The 25,483-nt window shown below is 39.5% G+C and overlaps 1 protein-coding gene across 6 annotated transcripts in view; it reads left to right on the top strand.

The window, feature by feature from the left end:
- Positions 1-25,483, top strand: part of CDKL5 (cyclin dependent kinase like 5) — a 135,717-nt gene that overhangs the window by 5,433 nt on the left and 104,801 nt on the right. For 2 of the 6 annotated variants that reach the window (XM_040532613.1, XM_040532578.1), the window contains exon 1: positions 11,763-12,061. The exons of the other annotated variants lie outside the window; for them this stretch is intronic. The gene's annotated coding sequence lies outside the window, so the exon portion shown is untranslated. Of the gene's footprint in view, positions 1-11,762; positions 12,062-25,483 lie in introns of those variants that run through there. 6 annotated transcript variants of the gene reach the window in all.

The raw sequence follows: 25,483 nt of genomic DNA, 5'->3' as shown, positions 1-25,483 counted from the left end.
CACTTGTGAATCTCAGAGTGTGGACTTTTCTTAGCGATATCCTTTGTGATTGCCGGGTGGACGTTGACTGAAGCGAGGTTATATATTAGTAAGTATAGAGTAAAACCTTCCCTGACCTTTTTGCTGCTGTTTTTAATCTGATTGCGTGGGGTATCTTGAAGTCATAATTGACATCAAGATGGAAGAGGCCTATTTCATGCTTTTTAGTTGTTCAGCAAGCGGAATTCTTGGTGGCTTACTGTTATTTTGGCAGTGCCTTGTGCGTTACAAGGCAGCTCTCCTGTAAAACCTCCTTAATTGCACTTGCACGCAGAATCCAAGCTCTGTTTGGAAGGGAGCTCGGGAGGCTGTCTGGCTAGGCCTTCTGCTCAAAGCAGTGTTTTCGTAAATACATATATATATTCCTGAAATATCAGTAGGGAGAAGTTGTGTAAAATGTAAATTTTCTTCTCCCTTCACAACACCTTCTTCACTATGCTCTACTTGCTTTAATGACACTGCTGCATTAGCTTCCTTTGAGCACTTGGGAGGAGAGTTCCAGCCAAAAAGAAGCAAATGTGTTGGGTGCAAGAACGTTTTTCTTTTTTTCTTTGCAACTCAGATTCCCTCCCTTCTTTTCTTTTTCTGCTGTTAATCTGCAGCATGAACAATGTTGTCATCTGCTTGTTTGCTTAACCTTGGCAAAAATGTTTCCAGTCTTCCTTGGCAGAAAAGGATAGAGTTCCAGTATCCCCAAATCCAGCCAAGTTTACGTAGTATGTTGTTGTCTACCTTTAAAAACAAAAACAACAAAACAACCAAACGAACCAAAAAAAAATCCACCTTCACCTTACCTAATCCTTGTATGAAAACACCTACACGGAGTCTATACTCGCTTCAGAAGTTTCGTGCCTTAAAAACTTGAGCCTACCTTATGGACCTCTTCACACATTCCTGATCCATCTGTTTATCTAGCACAGCTTCTTCTCCATCTCTTCACACAGTCTTAGGCTGTTGAAATGCAAGCCGCCTTTGCAGTTCCTTTAATTGGTAGTAGGCTTTCTTTACTTTCCTACCTCTTTCCATATTTTGTAAAACATAGGATTTTGGGGTGTTTTTTTTTCTTTTCTCCTTTTTGTTGGCATTATTATTACAAAGGATTTTAAAAATTATATGTCATTATAATGTTTTTAAGCAACCATTATTTTTCTACTTAACTGTGCAATCTTGTTTGGGTGCAGCTTGTGTTTCGAGACAGTTATTTATGGAGCACGGTAGCGGTGCGTCGTGATGCACAGTCAGTGCTGTGTTGATCCGGTAAGTCTATAGGCTAAAGCTACCACTTTATGCAGTGTAACCTCTTATAAAACAGAAAACCTTGACGCGGGGAGTGGCTAGGGCTGACGGCGTGCTTTGTGGAACAGGTGGGACTTGGAAGTCTTAATTTAGTTTGAGGGAAGGGTGTTTATGCGGTCGCTCCATCTGTCCATCCATCTGTCCACTAGCTTGTCCTCCCACCCCGCCCGTAACTTCTGGGCCACTTGGTCAATTTTTAGTCAGCTTTGGGCGAGGGGCGGTGTTCTCCTACTCTGATGCAGCCATCCAGGCCTTATGGAAACAAGCAGATGGTTAGAGAAGGGAGACTGGGCAAGAAATGGACATTTTGGTTTCTGCGTGTCTGTGGTCAGACTCTACCAATGCATACTCACGTTACTTGCCAAGCTGCTGGGCAAAGCAAAGGTAATATGGAAAGCAGGAGAGATGTGAAGCTGATGTGACAGGTTATTTCGTTGTATGTATGTGGAGGATGTCACGGGGGTAATTTGGGGATGTTATTCTAGGAAGCAAGGAAGGCTGTGCTCGTGGGTGGACATGGGACCCAGAGTTGTGGAGGGCCTGTTTGATGCTGCCTGACATAGGTTATGCAGAGGGATAACTTAAGTGTTTAAGGAGTTTCTCGTCTTTTAAAGGAATTGTGGGGAGGCTGCTCAGTTAAAACCCAACACGAAGAACAGGAAAAAGGAGAGAGCTGTAGGCGGAACGTCATCTGATGTACGTGGGTAAGAGGTGTGTATCCTACAAAACTGGGAGCAGAAACGTGAGCTGGATGCAGGAAGAAGAGTGGCAGCCAACCAGGAGGAACTTCAGACTTGGAACCTCGTATATAGAATGGTGTGTGTGTGTGTAACAGAGGTCCTATAGCACAACAAAATGAATTGGAATCACTGAAATATTTCCTGAAAAACTTGGAGAGCTGAAATGTCTTGTATGCTTCAGGATTTCAAGAATTCTTTGACTTCTACACAACAAATTGGTTGCTTGACTTGCTTTAGAAACTATTTATAGGTGTGTTATAAATTAAAAACAAATTTCAGTGTGAAGGTGCCAGCGTGGGACGCCCACAGCAATAAGAAGAAAACAGTATTCTCAGAAGGTGAACCTTGACTCTGCTTTTCCTAACCAAATAGCTGTTCCTGTCATTTGGAGATCTTTAAATACTTCAATAAATGCTGTGCATATTGATGTTTAATTGTCTAAAACTCTGCGAATGAACAGCGTATTTGAAAAACATGGCCTTACTTCTGTCAGCATCGTTGTTTTTTAGTTGCTTCTGCTGACTCAAATTGTGACTCAGAAAAAAACCACACGTATACTTGTAGTTGATTTGTTTGAAACTTAGGATTGTTTTAGCTATAAGTCTGGGGACTGAGATTTATTTTTTTTCTCATGGGGTAAATCAAACTTTTTTTTTCTTCCCTTACTGGGTAAGTCAAACTTGTCTATACAAGTAACAACAACATACAGCGACTAAAATTGTGTTGCAAATGTGTATGGATGAGGGGAGATAGGAAGGTTTTTGTATTAAGGCCAAAGCCTACTCGGCTTTGATCATACAAAGAACTGAACAACCCTGGGAGGCCGGGAAGCCTGTCCTGTATTTTTCCACACCAGTAAAATGGGTGACCTTTTGTGTGACTGTTCCAGTTATATTCACTTAAAATAACGTTTGAGCTATTGTTGGCTGTTCCACTGAAAATGAAATGGCAGATCAAGCTTGTTAGCTTGCTCTTCTTCAAAGAAATTGACAATGAAGACATGTGCTGTCCTTTCAAATAATTAGACTGCGTAAAGCTTTAATGTTAGTGAAGAAAGGTTGTTCAACTATAGAAAACATGAATAAATTATTTTACTCTAGTGAACTTTATTTTCTCCCTTTAACATCAACAGTTACTTAACTTTTTTAAGTACTAGTTCTTACAAACACTGTAATATCTCAGATTTTTAAAGAATTATGAAAACAGTAGTTGCAGTTCTCACTTTGTTACTGTCAAACTTTTCATGGATTTACCTTATGGTGCTTAGGATTTAGTACAACTTACTGCTCAATTCCTGAATTTTGCTTATTGGTTTTATTTGTGATTTCTTTTTACTTTTTGAAGTGCGGTGGTAGTTACAAAAGAAGAGTCGCTGCCAAAATGTGAACTTCCCTGTTCTGTGCACCTTTCCCGTCCAATAAATATACATAGCACCAGATTTGTGGAATGTCTTAATAAAATATACAAAGGCAATGGTGCAGGTCATAGAATGCATGAAAATAAGAATGTGGGTTTGTACTGTAAAACCTTTGGGGTAGGGGCTGTATGATGGGACCCCAATCCTACTTAGTGCCTATGGAAGTTGCTGCAGAAATAATTGTGCAGTGAGTGCTGTACAAAGAAATGGCTACTGGTTTCCTCTGCGTATTGCAAATGTGAGTAATTGAAAAGCAAATGCGGTGTTTTTCCTATCCTTAAAGCTCTGTTTGAATGCAATACTGTGAATTAGGTAGCAGAAGTAGGGATGAAAGCGGGATGGTTTCTCTGGGTACGCATACAAGTTTCTCGTCTGCTCTGGAGCCCCGATGTGGGAGAGCTGGGCACTGTGTGTTACGGAGGAGCGTGTGCTTTCTGCTGGGTTACATGGCCAGGAAGGGTCGAGCACGAGGCTGTGGTGGAAGGCTGCCCCTGTGCACGGGGCTCCTGCTAGCACTCAGCCTTCCTGCCGGGGACAGAATTGCCCGGGCTCGCTGCGCACCACCCCTGGAAGTAGGCACAGGGCAGCAGGAGCTGCCCTAATGCTTGAGGGGATGCATCGCAACAGAAGTTTGAACCGGGGAGCTGCAGGTTGAGCTTAGTGCTCAGTGTGGGATTTGACAGCTCTGCATCTAGCGTGTATATATTTGGGTGATGTTAATTTATGGGCTCTTTTAATCCTTTCACGGCTCATTCGTATCTCTCGTGATGAAAATCCAGTCCACCTGTGAAGCTGAAGTAATTGGACTTTATTTGAGGTGAAATGATAGATGAAGATGAAAATGGACCTCTAGAATCAATTACTTTTCCGAGAAGGACGGTGAATTTTCCCCAACTTTCTTTTCCTTGTCTGATAGTCTTCACCATTTTATTGGGAACTGCAGGACAGATTAAAAGAAATTGGAGTCTTTCATATTCATTTCATATGGCAGACTGGTGGTAAAGGTTCTCTGCCGAAAACCAGAAATAAATTCGAACGCGATGTGAATTGCTTAATGTCTGCCAGTGCCTGGTAGTTATACAGAACAGATTTTCATCATGATACTACAGCAGAAGTGGCATTACAATATGCTTTAATTTAGAGTTTAAATCCAGCAGCAAAATGTCAGAAGCTGAGATTTATTCTGACATATAATATCAGTTGCACAAAAATGCTTTTGTCTGGTTGTATTTTGCAAGTGAAAGTGGAAATATATTACTGTGAGCGTGGTGTGTGGTCATGTCTAGATTCTGTGGGGCTAGTGGTAGAACAGCAAATGATGCAGGACAAATAAGTATCTGTAGGCTAGAGAAATTCCTCTAAGGCTTGCTTTAAGAAGCAATATAAGAGTACAAAAATATAAAAATACATGGCTAATGTACCAGGGCTTTAAATATAAATCAAACCTTTTTTTTTTTTTAAATAAAAATAGATTTAAAGTTACATAAAGCCTTATTTCATACTGCACTGAATCTAGTTTGGCTGTTAAGCAGCTCTTAGGGAGGTCTTGCTGCTGTATCCAGTACTACTGCATGCCACTGATTCTCATATGGACCAGCTCTACGGTCATTTATGGTCCTGCAGGTGGGACTGACAGTGGTGATGTATTGATGCTCTTATTATTATTATTATTATTACAACGAGTATACCTTGTATGTATGCCTTTTATTTTTGCTACTTAAGAAACAGAGATGATAATATTGTGCAAACAGCTTATTTTCTCCCAGTTGAGGGTTTTTTTTTTTTTTTTTTAGGAAATTGGAAGCACTCATACAAAAGCCACAGCTTATACTGAAGTTTCTGTCCTTTAAATGTGCCTCCAAAATACATGAAATGAAGAGGAATGATCCAAATGGTGTGTAGAATACTGCAACATGAAGGGGAACCTTTTAAAATCGCTTTCAAGGAAGTCTTCTTCTGGAATATGATCATACCAGATTACTTTTTCAAATAATTTCTTCAGCTTTGATAAGTCATCTTACCTTTTATCTAATTAAATGAAGTACTTACTCTTTTCAGGCATTGTTCCTTAACAATACAAAGCAAAATAATATATGTTGGGCTTGTCAGTTTTATACTTGTTATAAAGCATCTTAATGAGTTATAATAATTGCACCTGAGAAAAATAATACTGCTGTTTAATTAATAGCAAAAACAAATAATTGGGAAAGGAGAGACATAGTTAAATTACTCTTTTAAAAAAAAGAAGTCTAAAGCAGGTGTGGAGCAGTTGCACTGCAGTAACCGAGAAGTGTCTCCTTGAAGGAGAAACACAAAATACATTTACAAATTGACTTTGAGGAAAGCTGTCAGTAGCGGCGTGAGAATCCTGTGCCTGTGCTAGTGATGCGGGGTACAGCTGTGATTGCAGCGTTAAAAAAAAAAAAAAAAAAAAAAAGTGGAATATAAACCAGGATATCAGCTGGACTAAATTCCAGATGAATAATAGTTATGAATCTGAGAAAATCAAAATCTCTTGCTTTCCTATCCCTTTTGGTAGAAGCTGCAAACTTCCTGAACCGTCTGAACTCACAGTGTGGTTTTCACGTTTGCTTGCCTCTGTTCTGCTGTGGTCAGGGTGGTGCCTTTGTTCTTCATATACCGCTGTTCATATACTGCTGTTTATACCCTTTTAAGGTAGAGGCATGGCCAGCGTTTTCTTTGACACTTATTTGTAATGATTAGTTTAGTTGAAGATGTAATCGTTCGACAAGTCCCTTTGCAAAACAAACAGATGGGATTTCCTCGCCTCTCAATATACGGCAGTGCTGCGAGCTATCCCTGCGTTGTGCTCCTTGGTGATGAGGCACAACTTAATTGAGCTGGAAGATGCTAACAGCACAAGTCCTTCATCTATTCTACTTAAGAAACCTGGAAATAAAGCTTAAGGAGAAATAAGTTTTGCTGGCGGGTGAGAAGGCATTTTAGGTAGATTTTGCAGCTTTGTCAATGGCCTGAGCTGGGATGCTCTGGGGACCCCCAGGAGAGTCACTGTGTCTGTCTCTGTGCATCGGAAGTTGTTTGGAGCTGCCTTTGTTTTTTTAATTAAATTACAATTTCTTGACTCAGAGCATTTGAGATTACTGAATAGGAACCAACACAAAAGGCTCCCTAGGTTGTAGGCTACGGTTAAGATGGAGTACTGAAGTAAACTGGGATCACTTTTCAATGTTAATTGCCATTTCTCCTTAGAAGTTCCAGTCATTTGTCCTTTGCTGTGTTTTGTCCACTTATATTTAAAAGATGAAAGCTTAGGATGGTTCTTCTGGGTTTTTGCTTGTGATTAGTGACAAGTGACTTGTTTTTTGTATTAGAAATACAAACAGTTCAGTTGTTTTGCATTTTTGCTTCACTGTTCCAGTTGCACAGAATCTTGCAGGGTCTCATTTCTTGTTGGAAAATACTGCTCAAATTTCGAATGGCAAACTCTTAATAATGTGTATTAATGAAGATTGCTGTTTTATGCTGCAACTTGCTTTGAACAAATGTCCTTATTTGTAGGACCTTGGTATGTCTTTTGGTGAACCTCCAGAATGTCTGATAAAAATCTGTTGTAGAAATGTTTTTTTTCTGTGTGACTGTTCTCCTTCAGGATTGCTGTTGTACGGGGCAGTTGTTGAACGGTGCAAATTTGGGAAGTGCATGGGGATTGCTTTACCTATTAATAATAATTATTTTAATGTGAGAATGAAGGTTGGTTACTGGCTGCATTGTTTGTTTTTCTTTATTAGGGTTTTTAGATGCTTTACTATAGCTTAAACATTGACTTCTAGAAATGGTCAGGGGTGGAATGCTGCTTTTCTTTTTTTTGTAAGACTTTATCCTTGATACTGATGAATATTAACCAGAGAGCTTTGAGTTCTTTTCTAACAGCCGTATTTGCAGTGGGCACTTAATAAGTGACTGTAGTAAACATTAGGAGTTGGATCTCATGGCTGTTTTGTACCCAAATTCACTGTGTGCAGAGAGATTAGGTGGTTTATCATCTAACCTCTCCCAGTTTGCTAGAGAGAGCAACAACCCCAGCACCACACTGAAATACAATTGGAGTCATAAATCCAGATAGCGCTCAAAAGTTTACATGTTCATCTGGTGGGTAGCTTACCGTATTTTCATCTTCTGAAAACAGAAGCATTTCTCGTGTCACTAAACAGCATGGTCGGAGGTACTTGTCCTTGTCCTATGGGAAGCGAGGTGTTAGTTGGGGGGTATCTGAGCACCTGGAAAGCTGAGCTGTCCTCTGCATCGTGTCTTCAAGAGGAAGGGGAAAACAAGTCGGTTATCTAGCATGAGTTGTTCTACTGCATGATGCGTTTTTTGTCATACATTTAACAGTTTTGTTCTAATTAGGATACAAAAAAACTCTGATCTTTATAATGTTTTTCTCCTGAAGGCTGAATGTCTGATAGTAACTAAGTCATACTTACACAAACTTTACCTTTCAAGCTTTGTAGTTCGGTTATACTCCTGCACATGAGGAAGTCAGAAAGTATCTCTCTATTATAAAATATGCAGGTGGTGTATGGTTGGGTTTAAGCAATAATTAACTAATGAGGTGATAGAATGTGGAAGTACAAGAGGGGAATCATTGCTTATGAGAATGGAGGTGGAGGGGGAGAGGTAGTATTTTTTTTTCCCTGTAATACAGCTATAAAAGTATCTTACAAATACTATAATCAGGAACAGCAGGCTAATTTTCTTTTCCGACAGTGGGAAATAACTCTAAGTGAGATCTGCCTTTACACCGCATTTTACAGACAGCTTCATCTCCTGTTCTTGAATTTTCCAGTGTGGGTTATTCCGTTCCTTAGGCTTCTACGGTTCTGCACTTTTTTGTGTGACTTCTGCAAATGTCAATTAGGGAAGGAAAAAAAGAAGTCTTGGTTGGAAAAAACCCTGGTGAAATATCAAGCTCAACACTTCTGTGTTTATTTTAGCAATAAAATTTAAGAACTTCACTCTTAGATGCCAGATGTGCGCTGTGTCAACTTGGAATAGATAAAACTGTCACTCTGTGCTGTACATACATTCATTCAGTGGGGCAAAAAAACAACATGTGTAAACTTGACTTAATCCGTTTTTCTGTGAAGTTGAATGCCTGCCTTTGTTAAATAAATTGCACTGAATTTTGTAATGCCTAGTATCAGATTAGATGATTACTTTCTGACAAATAGTCCACTTGTGATACAGAAATACTCTGTATGTTTTATAAATGTAAGGTGATCTTGAGGGAAGAAGACTTTTGTATGACGTGTAAGATTTTCATCTTTGTTTTTTTCTTACATCGCCAAATTTTTTCTCCCCAAATGTGCTTTTGAACCTCTTCAGTTGTAGTATTAAGAAAGATCATTGCCATAAGTTTCAGAAGATGCTATGCTTTTATCAGTTGATTTAAAAAAAAAAAAAAAACAGACTGAAACTAATGAGCCACTTGTCTTTTTTCTCCTGCTGCTTTTGCGACAGTTACCTTCAGGTGATATTTGCAATACACAGTGAAATTGTAGAGAATAAAAATCTCTACCCTTGCTTTTTTGTTTGGCTTGAAGATGTGGCTGTGATAGTTTATCCTTAATGGCTACAGTAATAAATTGCGGTACTGAACTAGAACTGTTCCCCAAAGGCTTATTTACTGCCAGGTGTCCAAGAAAACACAGGGTGATGCAAGGCTTTGAGAAAGTAAGTCATACTTTCTGCACATGAAGTCTATCTGAAATGAACTTGAAAAGCTGATCCTTGCTTCAGATGGGACAATTATGCATTGATCGGGTACTTTGAGAGTGTGCAAGAACTCGCTCGCCTCCAGATGACTGATATGTATATGTAAAATCAATGCTATTTTAATAGGCTCTGTTAGTGGCTGTTAGATGTAGCAGAGTCTGCTTTGTTAGCCATCTCTTAAATATAGAAGTTCTGTTCTGCTGAATTTACCTTTTGCTAATATCAAAATACATTGTGGTCTTATGAAGCTACTAATCAGCAGCCTTTAACACTTTAATTCTTTTTTTTATGAAGCTGTGTTTCCTAATTGGAACTCATACACACGTATATGAGTTCTCTGTATATTCCTGTCTGTTATATGCCTGAGAATAAAAATTCAGCTACTATTTATAGGGTTGGCTTTACAGCATGAGATCACGTGGCAGTGTCTTCAGCATTAGTCTTTTATCAGTGTTTTTCTACAACTAGATCTGCATAATATTTGTTCTATAAATATGGCAGATACAAGATATAGTAAATAAAATATACATGTTTTTTAGGATCGGCTCTTTTCACAAGGTGTGGATAAGTTATTTGGTGGTGAATATTGGTTTCTATTGTAAATGTAATGTCTGTGCTAATGGATGCAAATACACTGAAGGATCAGCGTAACAGTAGTTTGTTGCAAAGAGCCAAAAAGGGTTACTGTTGTTTGGATAGTGCAAATCTGCAAAAATTAAAGAGGCTAAAGGATTCTTTAAAGACTTAAGCAGATTAGAGATGTTCAGTTTGATTTACAAAACTTAAATGAGAGTATCTCAATATTGAAATTGTTGAATTTTAGAACAATAAGGGAAAGAAAGGGAATTCTTTTTTGTAAATTTGTTTCATGTAGAAAAAGCCTGTGCAACAATTGTGCTGTTTTCCATTTCCTTTCCCCCCTGCTTGCTCGGCTCCCCTTTTGGACTAAAAGTCCTAATTCAGCGCTGTAGCTGAATTGTTCCACTTAACAGCACTGACTATGGTAAAATGTGAGTGATTATTCATGACTACGTGCAGTCAGAAGAACACGGATAAACTGTGGCTGTAGCTATAATTTAATCACTTTGGAAATTTCTAGGTTCCTATGTTCCTTCAGACAGCACTTGAGACAATTCTCAGTGTTCAAGAAAAGCAACCTGAAACTGGGTTGCTCTGGAGCACCCTAATTGTGCTCAGCTTCACATGAGCTTCTGTAGGTGAAGAACCCTATAACCCTTTGCTGGCTCCTCGAGGATCTGAGCCTTTTTTCCTGACGTTTGAGCATCACTCAGCTTTGTGGCCTCTTATTAATGAATGCAGCATTTTTAGGAAAAAACAAAACAAAACAAAAACACGTATAGTTGAGTCATTGCTTTGTCTTTTTGCGTTAACAGTTGCAACTGTTGGTTAGCTAAGGAAGATTTGTTTTTAGCTTGTTCTGTTCCCTAAAGCTGTACTCATTTTACCACAAGCGAAGACTAATAGCATGCAAGTCCTGGAGTAACTACTGTAATCAACTGCTTTAGTCCGCTACAAGCCAATTTATAAAATTTCATTCAGCAACTTGTGTTGAAAGGATGATAACCTGAATTTTGAGAGAAACTGATCTTTAATCTGCATTTGATAAATAATCCTTGAATTAAATTGCCCTTCTTACCACTGTCTTGCTGTCAAATGATGGCCTTTTTAGCTTATGGGCTGTGTTGGGAAATAGCTTTGATTTCTTCACAATGCACAAAACAGGACTGTGCTGAAATCTAGATAGGAGGCAGAGGTTATTTGACTTGAGCACGAGGAGGATGATAGGAGGTTTGGGGGTGTCTGTGTGGGGCAGGGTCTTTGGGAGAGTATTCAGAGGAATCGTCTTCACGTGCTTGTACCACTCTTGTGCTATGCTGTGTTCTCTTTTGGCTGCTGTCAGAAATCAGATACTGAATTTAGTAGACCAACAATTTCAGTGTTGTAGGAAGACGGGGTTTTTAAAGGTCCCATGGCTTAGGCACGTGGTAATACTTTGTACAGACTTGTGCGACGTCACCGGTTCCACAAATCTTTGAATTAACTATGGTCAGCAGATCTTACCAGTGTTAAGGATCCACTTTTGTTTTAAAAAAAACAAACAAAACTAGGAGCATCTGAAGATGCATAGAGAGGTCCCAGTAGCATTCACTCCTTGTTGTAGAGGAGCAGATCCTATGGTTATGAGAAGTGCATGTTGCTTTTTTTGAAGATGCTGCCTGTTTTCTGTGTATCTGGAGATGCCTGGCGAAGGAGGGAGTTTTGAAAGATACTGAAAATTTGGGTACCTGGACGTGTTGATTGACTCTCAGGTCTCTAGTTTGGTTCTGTATTTAGCAGATACTTTTTTTTAGGGTTACAAATAGGATTTTTACTCTCCTCACTTAAAGTCTAAATTTGTAGTAACGAGGAATGTTATAACCAAGTCAAAAAGTTAAGATGATTCTCAAGGAAGGTGGGAGGACCAGAACTAGAAGCAGATATAGGAGGAAAAATAACCTTATCCTTCCTTCCCCATAAAATGTAGAGTAGGCAATAAATTGGTGTTTACTTTGTCTTCATGTAGATGTTTTGGAAGTACCAGTTTTACCATTGCTTGAGCTGCAAGTCCTATGTCTGGCTGTTCATTCTGTGAATCCCTGGTGAATCAGAGTTTTGCTTTAACAGGGAAGGTCTGGCTGTTCGTGTCCCTCTTCCAAGTATATAAATACTGAGTGAGGTGGCAAGATGTCGTCCATTTTCTAATGGTGAGAAGTACCGTATCTACCTTCAAAAATTCCTCAAGCAATTCTAGGTAAGGAATTTGCTAACTGAAGTTGTCTAGTTAATTTTTTTATACATACTGTAATAACTGCATTACATGATGTAGATCTTCAGTATTAATGTGGAAGAAGCTGTGTGCATTAAAATTGCTTCGTTAATAGTCCTTTCATCAGCATTTAGAGGATGTCATAAGTGGATCGTATTTTATTGTGAACAGGATGGAGGAATTTGAGGCTACTGAGACTTAAGGAACCTGAGAAAGAGAGATCCTCTCTTAATCCATTCCAAAGGGTTAAAGTCACGGTGATGAGAGCCGTAAGCAGGTCAGAGGTGATAGTTTCAGTGCCACTTGTGTTCAAACTATTCACCTGGGAGAGCGATGACAAATAGTAAGCACCTCTCCTGGTTTATAATGTTTTATTTGATGTAGTATTAAATGTTGTAATAGGTGCATGATATCTATACCCGAATATGGCTACTTCAGCTTTTTCTTCCCCTTGTGCCCTTCTGTGAGGAAGCTGTGTTGAATGATCTTTGATAAGCTGTGGTGATTTGGTGGCCTTTGAACTGTGTGGCGGCAGTGTAATCATAAATAGCAAATAGCGTGGGGATCAGTTTCAAAACACGGTTAAGAAATGTAACTGTTTTTCTGGAGCTTTGTCTTTGAGTGCCAGACCATCCCTGTGGGCTGAAATGAGAGAGAGATGTTAGGTATGGGAGCTTTTAAGCTAGGAGCTCTCTCTAGACTCCCAGCATACTCAGTGTGGGAAGTAGGAGGGAGACAAGAAGCCAGTTGTCCGTTCTTGGTTACAGGAGGCTATCCTTTCTAATGCAGTCATCTGTAATGTAGTCAGCACTGCTACACTGCAGAAGAATCATAAATATACTCGGAGCTGGGCAAGCAATGAAAAGACGAAAACCTGATGTTTCTTTGGGAATGAAAATAAATATTCTGATCCCTTCCAGTAACTTCTCATTGAAATCTTCTCTCTTTTTCAGTGTTTAAAATAGTAAACTCTAACAAATTTTCTGCATCTCCACAACAAATTAAAAACCTAAAATCCTGAGAGGAACATGAAACGTTGAGGCATTTTCATACGTTTAGTTCAGTTTCATCAACGTCTGACTTGTAGATCCGAGGGTTTTTACAGCACAGTAGTCTGACTTCTGTTCCACAGTGTTTTGTCATTGCTTTTTAGACTTGACAGTATTCTCTTTGTAATGCAAAGTAGAGAACTTGAACAGCTAATAAGTCACCTGCTATTTAAAAAAAAAAAAAAAAAAGTCACAAAGAAGGGCTAATAGGCTGGTGAGGCAAACCCTGGTAACCTAGAATGTCCTGAGCAGTCGTTTTGGGCTTCAGCATCGTCAAAGAATGTTAAAGTATATCTTGTATCTCCATCTTATTTTCACAGTCAAGACAGCATAGCTCCTGTTGTTTCTTCCAGCATAGGAAGCTAGCCCAGTGAAATCATTCCGTTCCAGGGGGCCTCTAAGAGGGATCATTAAGTAAAAAAAACTTATTACCTTTGTCTTAGCATTTTGGCCATGGAACTTTATTTCAAGACAAAAGTTGTAATTGCTGTTCCATCCCTGAAATTCACAGCCATTTGTGAATGTTTGCCAAAATAACTTTCTGTTGTGGTATGGACAGCAGTATCAACTGCACTACATTATGCAACATAACAAATTGGCTTCTTTAATATAGATGACGTGGGGAATAAAGAAGCAAAGCTATTTGTTGTGGTTTTTGTTCTTTTCGTGTTTTTGTTTTATCTTTTTTCCTTTAGAAGAAGATAAAAAGAAATCCTCTGAAAATTCAAAAGACTGTTTATGTTGAAAGATCAGCTAGTTGACCTTCAGCAGAGACAAGATGAGCAATACTGCGTTTAAGAGCTCTCTTGGTTTAGGCATGTTGGGACAGTGGGTAACAATGATTAGAGAACTAATAGCTGCCTCAAAGAAGTATGAGAACATTGAAGTAGGAGTTAACCGTGGACCAAGACACTGTAGAGAGGGGTAACGTGAACGTGTGGAGTTTTGCACTTCTGTCCAATTTGAGAAATGCTTTCCTGTTTTCCAAGTAATACCATATACCATAGTCTTAAGAGAACTCCAAAAGTGTTGCAGTTGTCTTAGAGGCTGGAAGGCACCTGTGGAAATCCAAGACCTCCTGCTCAAGCCAGGTCACCTAGATCAGGTTGCCCAGGACCGTGTCCAGCTGGGTTTTGAGTATCTCCAACCACAGGCAGTCCACAGCCTCTCTGGGCAACCTGCTCCAGTGGTCAGCCATCCTCACAGTGTTTCCTTAAGCTCATACTGAGCCTCCTGTGCTTCACTTGATGTCTGTTGCTTCTTGTCCTTTCAGCGGACACCTCCAAGAGTATGGCTTCTTCTTCCTTAAATCCTCCCATAGATACTTAGGAACGAAGGTAAGATCTCCCTCTGGTCACCTGGCCAGACTCCTTGGCACCTGATGTAGGTGTGGAGAGTGGCAGTGCTTGTTGATGCATGAGACCAATCTGAGAACTAGCATTCCTCGAGTACCAACAGAACAATGCAGCAGGATACCTGTTGCAACTATACAAGCCCTCACCTTGAGATAGTGCAATTCATACTGACTCTTGGGAGTTTTGATTTAAAACTTTGACTTTTGTGGTTCTTCTAGGACCAATTTTGTGTTTTGTTTTTTTTTTTTTTAAATTTCAATATTGTGTTTATGGATCTTTACTAAGAAGACGTTTTCAAAAGTGAAAGTTCAAGATTCATTTAATCCTATCTGCGAAAACAGCATATGAATACTTCATAAAATCCCATAACCTGTCATCAAATGACCTTGAAAAGTTATCTGCATCTAAATGTCACTGAACCAGTTGTTACGCTTCATTTGGTTTTTAAATTTGAAGGGAAAAAAGCTTCTGATCTTCAGCTTGAGGTGCACCCTGTTTATTTCGCTTGTATTCTGGAAGTGCTATGAATGACTAAGGAGAATGTCTGAGCATTTTTTCCTCAGCTGTCAGTGGTTCACAGATGTTGCTTATGCAGTTACAAACAGTGTTGCTCAGCAGCTTATACTCTGATCACAAGGCACTACCGTATTCTTTCCAGTCTCACAAATACATGTTCAACCTGCAGCTGGTTAATTATCTCTTAAGCAGTTCCTCTGTAATTCAGTGGTAAACTCTGCTTATTTTCTGTCTGTGGGTTAAGCTTCTGAATTAACAAAATGACAAGAGGAGCATCGCAATCTTATCGATGTGGTGACAATGATGAGAGCAAATGGGTTATCTTATGGCAGCATGCTCCCCAGTCTGTATTTTTAATATCGGAGGTGTGAGTTTTCCAGAGATTCTCACCATGAACAGGCAACGTTTTTTTTTGGGGGGGGGGAGACTACCATGGTGATCAAGTAGGTTGTGGAGCACAGTGAAGAAATACCTTTTTCCAGTTTATGAGCTGAGGAGAAAAGGAGGTTCTGGGAACCCCCACAAAGAGCAACTGACATCATGTACTTGGACTTGTGCAAAGCATTTGATACTGTGCCACATGGCAACCTTGTCTCCAAATTGGAAAGACACAGCTGTGATGATTGGACCTCTCGATGGGTCAGGAATTGGCTGGATGGTTGCACTCAAGGAGTTGCGGTCAACGACTGAATGTCCAGGTGGAGATCAGTAATGAGCGGTGGCCCTCAGGGACCGGAACTATTTAACATCCTTGTTGGTGGCATGGACAGTGGGATTGAGTGCACCCTCAGCAAGTTTGCCGATGGCACCAGGCTGTGTGGTGCAGCTGGCATGCTGGAGGGAAGGGATGCCATCCAGAGAGACCTTGAGAGGTGGGCCTGTGTGAACCCCCTGAGGTTCAACAAGGCCAAGTGCAAGGTCCTGCTTTTGGTCCAGGGCAATCCCAAGCACAAATACAGGCTGAGTGGAGAATGGATTGAGAGCAGCCCTGAGGAGAAGGACCCTGGGAGATGTTGGTTGATGAGAAGCTCGACATGAGCCGGCAGTGTGTACTTGCAGCCCAGAAAGCCAACCATATCCTCGGCCGCATCAAAAACAGCGTGGCCAGCAGGGTGAGGGAGGTGATGCTCTCATGAGACCCCACCTGGAGCCCTGTGTTCATCTCTGGGGTCCCCAGCACAAGAAGGACATAGATGTATTTGAATGAGTCCAGAGGAGGGCCCTGAAGATGATCAGTGGTCTGGAGCACCTCTCCTATGAGGGAGTTGGGGCTGTTCAGCCTGGCGAAGAGAAGGCTCCAGGGAGACCTTGTAGTGGCCTTCCAGTACCTAAAGGGGGCTACAGGGAAGCTGAGGAGGGACTCTTGGTCAGGGAGTGTAGTGATAGGACAAGGGGGAATGGCTTTAAACTAAAAGAGGGTAGGTTTAGATTAGATATAAGGAAGAAATTCTTCACTCAGAGGGTGGTGAGGCACTGAGAGAGGTTTCCAAGAGAAGCTGTGGATGCCCCATCCCTGGAGGTGCTCAAGGCCAGGCTGGATGGGGCTTTGGGCAACCTGGTCTGGTGGGAGGTTTCCCTGCCCATGGTGTGGATGGGTTGGAACTGGGTGATCTTTAAGGTCCCTTCCAACCCAAACCATTTTGTGATCATCAAGTCCAACCATTAACTTAGCGCTGCCAAGTCTACCACTAAACCATGTTCATAAGTACCACATCTACAGGATTTCTGTTAGTGTCTTGTCTTTTATCACAACAGTTTCCATCCATGGCTGGAATTCTAAACTTTCTAACCAAGTCCTGTTTTTTTTATATACATATGCTAGTTAGCCTTCTCAGCCATTTTTCCTGTCCCTCCTAAATGCACACAGGCCATGTAGCACGAATGTAACATGAGAAAATTTCTTCACATTCAGCTGTATATTTTCCAGTGTTCTCCTCCCATTGCTACAGCAGTTTGTCCAAGGACTTTTATGCTGCTATTGCAATTCACATGTTGCTAGGGAGGCTGACTTGCAAAGCACTGTTTGTAAATACAACCTGCAATGTATTTGCAGAAATCACTGTTGGTATGGTATAGTATGGATTAAAACAATGCTCTGTTTATCAGTTGTTGATGTTGATGGAGAAATAAGTAATTCTTAGTACACAACATGGCATTATGAATCTATTCAAATGTCTGTCTATTTTGTAATCCTAAAGCAGGGGTTAAAGCTGTATGAAACAGGATCATAGGGAAGGGGATTTAATACCATGTAAGTCCTTAGTACACATAGAAGCAATGAGTTAGACCTATGTGAGTCTGTGTTAGAGTTGCTGTGGGGGATGCAGTTTTTGTGAAACACATGGTATAAAACAGTGTTTGTATTGAACTGCTGTGTGATAAAGTCTGTTGTTGCTGCTCTCTACAGGCAGGCCTAGCACCTATGTTAAAAACATAAGCCTCAGGATTTCGGTGAAATTTGGGTTCATGGAAAATGGTATTGCTACTAATTAATTGGTGTAAATCATCAAATGTCTTTTTCTTTTCTCTAAGGCTTCCACTTCTTAGCTTCAGTTTAACTAAGCTGCACAACAGGTTCTGTGATCTATATTTAAACAATATTTAACTGCTAAGTGTGCTGCTCCCAAATACCATTCTTTAATCAGTTGTATTATTTCCTATTCACAAGAACACAAAGGTGGTTCCAAAATTGAATCTGGTAACTTTGTTTAAAATTACAAGTAGAAATTCTGAGTTTTATTAGGAAGATGTGTTGGCACAATTAAGCATTTCTTTGTAAGTTGTTCGTTTGCTGTTCATCGTGCTGTAATGATATTATGGTATGGTCCCTTCTGACCACATGGATATAGTGACAGATACTAAGTCTTAATAGAAATAATATGGTAAATGAACACAACCAAATTTTCTTGGCAAATATGTAAATCCAATTATCGATATTAATCTGCAATGTTAATCCAAGAAGCAGAATTTGCTAATTTTTCCATGGTGTTGAAATGGCAAAATAGCATCACCCAGATATGAGTTTTGAAGGTGCTGGAAAGAGCATGGCAGAGTCTCCAGTTAGAACAAAACAACACTGAACAAATACTTTAAGTATTTCTTCTCAGGCTGCAGAGTTCATTATTCTTCCTGTAATGGAAAAAATCATTTGCGTCAGCCCTTTCAGAAATAATAAACCCAAATAATAAGCTGTGATAAAAATTGATAAAACGGCTAGGGGTTTGAGGGCTTTTTATCCCAGTTATTCTAGAAAATGCCACTTCTACTAATGAGACTTGTACTCTCTCTCTAGGTAATCCTGCAAATGTCCTCCTGAGTAAGCAACTGGCAGTGTTCAATTTAAATTACATCCGCAGCTGTTTTAAGTCTGTATCAGTTTGCTGATCTAAGTTTGTGGTTTAAAAAAAAAGATACCCATGCAATGCCTAATGAATTGCATGCAGTACTTCAGAAGGGAGCGGTTCCCCCGCCCCCATGTGTGATCTGAACCACTTTCCCTGGATAATTGCCTTCCCTTCTGTAGCCATTGCATGTGCATGTTGAAGACCTATCGTCTTCCCTTTTTTTTTCTGCTGTATTGAGCTCTTGGTTTGTTACTGTGCTTGATTTCAGCCTTTCCTGATTTCACCAGCAGCACCTCATCATTTCTGGCTGTAGGTCTCTCTCTTGATGGGGTCAAGCAGAAGCCTAGGGTAGCTGTGCTGTTGCATGAACTGCTCTCTTCATATTAACTCTCTTGTTGTGTTTTGCTGACAAACTTCTGAAGCAGCAGTATCATGCAGGAAAGAAATGCGGTGGGTAACTGATACAGGCTTCCTGATAGGGTCTTAAACTTCGGGCAGAACGGAAGGCAGTTTCAAGAACTGAGAAAACAAAACCCCCACACAACAAAACAAACACATGCTGGTTCAAAGTTTGCACAAAGGTGTTTTTTTGTTTTTGTTCTTTAGCCCAGTGGCTACTCTGTTTATGATTTGCAGTTCTTAGGATGGCTTTGACTTTAAACATCAAAGTATATACATTTAAAGCATTCTGGTGTTAGCGTAGTGGCAAATAAAACTCACGCTGTCAGAGAAGAGGCCTCACCAGTTCCAAACTATACATTATCCTACATCCATCCTTTTTGCTTCGTCTTGGGTCTCTGCTCTATGTGGAGTAAACCCTTCGCCAGTATTGTGGTTGTCAGCGTGAAACTTGTAAATTTGATAAACTGGATTCTGTAATACTAACCATAGCCTATTACATACAGATTTGGAGATAAAATGTGAGATACATTAGCTTAGAATATTAGAGGTTCCCATACATATCCACTCATATTGTTTAAGAAAAAAGTTGTGTTTTTTTTCCAAATGCAAAAAAAGACACTGAAGCTTCAAGTCTTACTTTTGGTTTTATTTTTTTTTAAGTAGACAAATCTGGAGCTACCATCTATAATTAAGGTTCCCAATGCTTCCCCTTTAAGACCCATTTGTTAAATTGTTTGTAACTTTTGCCAAATGTGTTTGGGCTGAATTTTTTTTTTTCCTCCACCCTTCCTGGATGACTGCCTCAGTCTGATTATTTTATGGATTTGCATGTGGTTTAGTTCTAGCTCTTTTATTTTATTCAAGCCCTTACAGTTAATTGAGAAAGAGAGAAGCTACTTCAGAAGAAAAAATTAAAAGGTTTCTTTTAAACATCTTCAGCACTTTTACAGTATTGAATAAGGAGTGGAAGGCTCACCTTCTCATGGTTATGTATTTGGTGAAGTTTTCAGAAATACGGTAAAAACTTGGCCAAGCTTCATACGGTTCTCGGAAGAAAAAAGAAAACCCACCCACCTGCTTGACACGCTTACTGCTGCTTGGAATTCAGCAGCTTACTGGATCCAAGCTTGAGCAGAGCTGGAGGAGAGTAGGAAACTCGTCTGATTTGATGTGGAGACAGCTTAAAGTGTAGGATGGCTGCGTGAGGAAGGGAGGAGAAGAAATTTGATGACAAAATGGACAGATTATTAAGGATAGTGCAGAAGAGAACAAAGTTGGGAGACAAGGGTAGTAATTGGAGCCTGCTGGAATTTGGGGTTTGGCTGGGGGAGGCTGAGCAGCCTCCCTTCTGTGAAGTCTGGCAAGTGGCAGGGTTCGTCTTATCCATCTCTACTGCTGTTTCTTCTCAGGATCACAGCGTGGCTGAGGCTGGCAGGGCCCTTTGGAGGTCACCTGCTCCAAGCCCTGCCCAAGCAGGGACACCCAGAGCAGGCTGCCCAGGGCAAGGCCCAGGCAGCTTTTGGAGATCTCCAAGGAGGAGACCCAACAGCTCTCTGGGCAGCCTGTGCCAGGGCTCTGTCACCTGCACAGCACAGAAGTGCTGCCTGGTGTGTTCCAGTTTGTGTACACTGCTTCTTGTCCTGGCACTGGGCACCACTGAAAAAGTTCACATTTCAGTGGGAGTAGTAGTTGCTTGGATACATGTCTGGTACAGTCTGAGATTCTGGCTAGTTTTTGAACCGTACACAAGCATCATGTGAAATGATTAAATCTGCTCTTCAAGTTTCTGCACAGAGTCTGGAGAGCCTACATAAAAGTATGAACGTGTGTGGTTAGACAAATTTTTTTAAAAAAAAACAGAGTAGCTAAATAGAGTACTCAGTTAAGAAATGAGAAAATCAAGGTGTCTGTTTTCTTAATCTGTGGTTGTCTTTGTTTGCTTTTCAATAATTGTATGATCACATACCTGCATTGAGCAGGAATTCATAAAAAAAAAAAATGGATAACTGCTTATTAAGTGAGCATTGTGCAGAGTGAGCAAAACAGTAAAGAAAAAGGTATTTACAGTATTAAAACACTCATAGGAGAGCCAAGTTCTGCGCTTTCTTATGGGCTCTGAGTGTCTCAATGACTGTATGGTATGAGCACTTGGTACTGTGCTCTGATTTTGTGTCACATGCAGAAGGGTGGGTGCTCCCATTTCACCAGACTGAAGTAAGCACAAAGTTCAAAATGCCTTTTGGTATTGAGTATCTTATTTTAAATATCTTAGTTTTTAGTATTTAGTTGAATACCTTAGTACTTTTACTCTTCTTGAAATCCCTTGCAGCCATGTATGCTCTATGTGCTTGGAAAAACCTGCTTAAGCTATCAAAATTGGAACCCATGGAAGAATGACAGAAGAATTTTTCCATGCTGTACAGATTTATTTTTTTATGTAACACTAGTTTTATGGAGCTTCAGTGCAGTCCATTTGGAAATAATTAAATTTATTGACTTGTTTGTCATGCACTAGAACTTCTTGAACTTAATTCCAGAAACTTCCAGGCCGTGTAACTGGCTTCTTTGTGCTGACTATCTTTGTTCATTAGAGGAGATGGCTAATTAGTGGGAGGGTGAAGATAATCTAATTTTTCTTAGTTGAATTTCAGGAAATTTGGCTGCTCTTTAATAGCTTGTTTGTATTGGGATATCTAAAAAACAGGTTTTTAAATAACTCGTCATGGATGGAAAAAATAAGCTTTGACTTTTTTTTTAAACTGTGTAGACTTTTTAAGAAAACAAAGTGTACCTATCTTTGCAGGGTGATTCACAATGCTTCAGTGTATTTATATCCTCAAGCAAGCTTTTAATACTGAACTCAACATAAGAATATTCTACCTCATGTATGAGAGTACTGCTCTCCCTTACTTTTGGAAGGAGGGAGGAATACAGACTCTTCATGATAGCTACATTTTGGACATACACTTTTGTATAGGTATACTGGGATGCTGATTGGTACGCTTTTTGCTTGCTCCAGTCACCTTACCATTGAACCTTAATAATCTATGTTTGGTATCCATAGGTGTGTAAACAGTATAGGTTAATGATTTACCCAGATTTAAGTATGTTCTGCAGCCAGCACATTTGTAGTGGTTAAAATTAAGTTTACTCCTTTAAAAAAGTACTTACCGCTTTCTCAGTCTTTGTTCAACTGGAACATAACCATTCCATTTAAACTTTTTTTTTTTAATGGCAAGGTTGTATGACTCTGTGTTGCAGTTGCCATGCTACTGCTCTGGTAACGACGTGGTGGAGCATTAGAGTCGCTTCCAGTAGAGGCAGAGTTGCAAGACAATCGTGAAAGACAAGACAATTGTTGCAAGACAGTCGTGAATAAAAATTGGTGATGTTGAAATACTAAATGTTGACCTGACCTGGGTTAAGAGGATGTGTGTTTGAATCCACGTGTTCTGGGTGGCTTGATCTGTGGCTTGTCTTTGCCATGAGGATGAGACCGTCATCCATCACGAGAAAGTAGCAGCCGGGCTCTGTGAAAGCTTTGGTCTGTTGGCCCAGGAAGTCCTTGCATGAAGGAGAGTTACTGATCTGGCACTCCGGGGTATGGGCAGCAGAGCTATTCCTGGGTATCCTCTTCTGCAATGCCAGCCTAAAGGGGGGCCACAACGTTGGGGGCAGAAGGGAACCTGCTCCCTATCTTAATAGTGTGAAATCATACAGATTTAAAAACAAAACAAAACAAAAACAAAAAAACACAAACAAAACACCAAAACCTACAAAACCAACAAAAACTATAGCAGCCTTATGGCAAAACAGGCCTTCATCTTTTAAAATTGGATACTAATAAGTTTGGGGATCTCTTCCATCATTGAGGAAAAATACACTAATTTACTTCTATTACACTAATCTATACTATCTTACACTAATTTACTTCTATAAATTAATATATATGTATAAAAACTGTAAATGAGATGTGATGGAATTAAGGATTTGTAGTCACCTATGGATACTTGGTTTTGCTGACAATTTGGTAGGGACCAGTAGTAGCTAGATTAGAGCATCTGACCACATCCTAAAACACTCTGATTGCCTCCTTAATATTTGCGGACGCTTATTTTTACTAGGTTTGGTTTTTAGTTTGGTTTTAGTTTGGTTTTTAGTTTTGGTTTTTAGTTCTTTTTTAGCCTTCTGTAAACCTATAAACTCACACAAAAATGCCTAGCATACTATACAGGTTTCTATAACACATATGTAAGGAAAAACAAATGCCTTCTCAAACACTGTAAAATAATATTAAGATGTTTTAGTCTTTCAAATACATGCAAGGCTTACCAATGAGGTGTAGGCCAACTTTTGTTACCTTCTCATTGAGCGGTCAGACCCCTGTGAGCACAGCTTTTACAAACCAACAAACTCAGTTTTCTTTGTCGGTAAGATTCATAAATTTTTCTTAGATATCCTTCTTTGAATCAGGATAAGAGCTTTTTAGATGGAGATTTTTTTTTTTCCTGTAAAGGACAGATAATTTAGTCCTATGGGTTACTTTTGATGTTACATAGAGGCTTTCGTATAATAAACCCGGAAATACTTTAACCGGATAGTATGTTAGGGAGAGGAAATCACAAAGGTGAGGACGTTAAAATAAATTGCATCACATTTATGCAAAGAATACTTAGACACCTACCTGAAGAATCTATGTTAACTAGGAATTAGTGCTAATTAATTCTAATAAACAAACTTGGAGATATCCTTGAAATGACTGGAGAAATAATGTGTGGATTTGAATAAAAATGTATAAATTGAAATCTGAGGGGACTAACCAGTAGAGGCTATGTTCTTTTCAGTATTTTCTCATTAAAATTATTGGAGTACTTAAAAATCAGGCGGCCTTGGAATGCTTCTTGCATAGATGACATCAACAAGGGCGTACTGAAGTCCAGATGGGATCTGTGCTTTTTTGCATGACCTATATTGGCCTGACAGCCATTACAGCAATCCAAGGCTGGTTATCTGTTGCTGTTGTTTCATGTATGATGAGGTTTTGGGGAGATTTGATTGAAATGATAATAGATACTCAAAAATAAATCAGGGCATGTGTTTGCATATGGCAGTCTTTCCCTTCTGCATTTTAATTCAGCATTGATTTTTCAGGAAGATTTTTCCTTTTCAAAAGGTGCACTGCATACCTGTGTGTTTATTGCATACTTCTTTCCACATACAATTGTTAATGGTTTTAACAACACTGTCAAACCTTTTGTAATAGAGATAAATGTTAAGTGCACAAAATCAATATCAGTGAAGCACCTCAATATGAAATGCTTTCTATTACAAGAAAAATAAAATCTGTTGTAGTATTGTATGACTAATACCTAAAAATAAATACCACGTCTTGCAAAATTTCATTTGTTCTCTTAAAAGAATCTTTGTCAATGCCTTTTGCTTACGGTACCAACTGAATTTGGTTGACTGTATTTACTCTTTACAGTCACTGTTTGAGCTATGGATGAAGTTATTTTACAGCACAATTCTTAGCAGTTCTTTTAAGTAGATAAAAATATTTTTACCTTAATTGGTTTAAGTTTTTCTGGTGTGAACAATGTGGAAATACCAATAGATGATATTTCTTAAGCCCTAAAGGCTTTATGAAGTCTTGACTGCAGAATTTCCAGCAGTCCATATCTGTTGTGACTTACTCAGAAAGATTGAGCTGAGATTTGTGTGGAAAACTTGCTAGCGATGGGGGGTATTCTATCAATCTCATTTGGTTCTGTTTGATTATTCAACCTGTCTGGGCTGTAGTGTCTCCTTCTGCAATGTGTTTATGTATGGAACTCATTTAAACAGGAGAAACCGAGTAAGCAGAGGGCTTTTCAAAATGGTGATTTGGTGGGGGGATTGACAAGCGCCTTTGCTTTCTGCATTCTGGCTGGCAGACTTGGAAGGTTTCCCACTCTATCTTTGAAGTCTTAGCTGAGTGCAAAGAGGAAGGTAATAAGCCAATATGACACCGAAGGAAATAGATGGGATTCCATTTAGTTCCTTGCAGAGAAGGAAACCTTTATTTTCCTTTAGAGACTTTTCAAGAGTAATTGAGTACCCTTAGAGAAGATTTTAAAAGGAGGAGATGGAGTGAAACTTAACAGTAGTTTGTCAGACTTTGATTTACTTGGCATAGGCATTTTGTGATAGGTTGGTGTTATATTGGGAGATGAGTTCCAACAATAAAAAAAAAAAAGCAAAAACCAACAAACCACCAACAACAAAAAACAGAAACCCAAACTTTGGGTGTTGATTGAGGTTTTTACTAAATGTAAATATGTGAGTACAAGAGTGTTCAATACAGAGTCTCCCTTGAGACTTGAATAATTATCTGCTTATCCTTGCACTGTTAAATTTGTTGATGTTCTTTGGGTTTTGTGTGGATTTTTTTTTGTTGTTGTCATTAGTACCAAATGAGCTAAATCTGTACGGGATTCTTCTTTTGTGTCAGATTCTAGTCAGAGCACTTTGTGGTGGCATCATTCTATCTTGTCTTACTAGAAACACTCCACAATCCTCACAAGGATCATGAACAAAGCCCTGAGCAACCTAGTCAAATGTCTTTGTGCTTTGAGCAAGAATGGACCAGACATCTCCTCTGGTCCCTTCCAACCTGAGTTATTCTGCAATCCTAGTCTGGTGCACTTTGGTCTTAATAGCTTTCTTTGCTTCTCATTTCTGGAAGCCAGTTTTGTGTGTGTG

The sequence above is a fragment of the Cygnus olor genome, chromosome 1 (assembly GCF_009769625.2).
Source record: "Cygnus olor isolate bCygOlo1 chromosome 1, bCygOlo1.pri.v2, whole genome shotgun sequence".
Lineage (NCBI taxonomy): Eukaryota > Metazoa > Chordata > Aves > Anseriformes > Anatidae > Cygnus > Cygnus olor.
Note: the sequence above shows the minus strand (reverse complement) of the source record. Positions and strands in the feature narration are given on the sequence as shown.